The sequence below is a fragment of the Haliaeetus leucocephalus genome, unplaced genomic scaffold (assembly GCF_000737465.1).
Source record: "Haliaeetus leucocephalus isolate CR32 unplaced genomic scaffold, Haliaeetus_leucocephalus-4.0 Scaffold1, whole genome shotgun sequence".
Classification (NCBI taxonomy): Eukaryota; Metazoa; Chordata; class Aves; order Accipitriformes; family Accipitridae; genus Haliaeetus; species Haliaeetus leucocephalus.
Genome location: NW_010972437.1, coordinates 366995 through 367931, shown reverse-complemented (window position 1 = coordinate 367931; position 937 = coordinate 366995). Strand labels below are relative to the sequence as shown.

General features: G+C 51.4%; 1 protein-coding gene across 1 annotated transcript in view; it reads right to left on the bottom strand.

The window, feature by feature from the left end:
* MFSD6 (major facilitator superfamily domain containing 6) overlaps nt 1–162 on the bottom strand; it is a 27767-nt gene extending 27605 nt beyond the window's left edge. The window contains exon 1 of the mRNA XM_010563888.1: nt 103–162. The gene's annotated coding sequence lies outside the window, so the exon portion shown is untranslated. The remainder of the gene's footprint in view (nt 1–102) is intronic.
* Between the last annotated feature and the right edge of the window lie 775 nt (nt 163–937).

Below are 937 nucleotides of genomic sequence, written 5' to 3'. Positions count from 1 at the left end.
CCCGGCGCCGCCTCCGCGCCCCTCCCGGGTCGCCGGCCCGGCCGGGGAGCGGAGGGCGGCCGGGGGCTCTGGGCAGGACGGGGAAGGAGTCGTTTGACTTACGTGCTGTGTTGAGGCTGCGGGTGGCGGAGCCGTACCTGCGCTGGGCCAGGGGCTGGACGTCGGGTTTAAAAATAGTGTTTGGGGAGCGTTCGTGGACCCTGAGCAACCAGATAACTCCACAAGCATAGTGCTTCCTGCTCCTCAGAAGTTCCAAACACGTATTACAGCATAAAGAATCAAATTATTACCTGTAGTGGCTTCCGCAGCCGCTGGCATCATCCCTTCAGTAACATTGTTTCTAGAATTATATACAAATAAAATTACGTAAATGCTTAACAACAACATGAACTTCCCCCCAACAGTAATTATTGAGGCAGAAAAACACAGGCAGGGAACATAATTTCCCGAGCAACAGCTGAGCCGTGTTGCACTATCAAAAGGTCAGCAGTGTTAAGCTAAAGAAGGGGAATAATGAGGACAGAAAGTGAAAGGCCAGCCTGAGATTTGGGGTGTTTATCAGCCCTGAACTGAACAGGAGGTAGCAAAGTTGTTTGAGGATTAAGCTGAAGTGATGGTGTTCGGTACACAGGCTCCCAGACTCGGCCACAGTCCAAGCAAAGTCAATAAAGCGAGTAGACTCCACGGGCCACCCCTCTCAGCGGCACAGCACAGGTGGTTTCTGCCCAGGACAGCGACCAGACGACAGACAGCGTTAACTGGGATACCACAGGGCAAATGCATTACTACTTGCATCTTCTAATTCGTACCTCTCTTTTCTGAGGGAGGATCCCCCTTTCCTCAGGGAAAAAAAAATTGCATTATTTTGCCCAAGGGAAGAAATTGAGAGAAAACTACAAGCTTGCCTAATTGAGGCAGATGGAGAGGAACAGGGGCA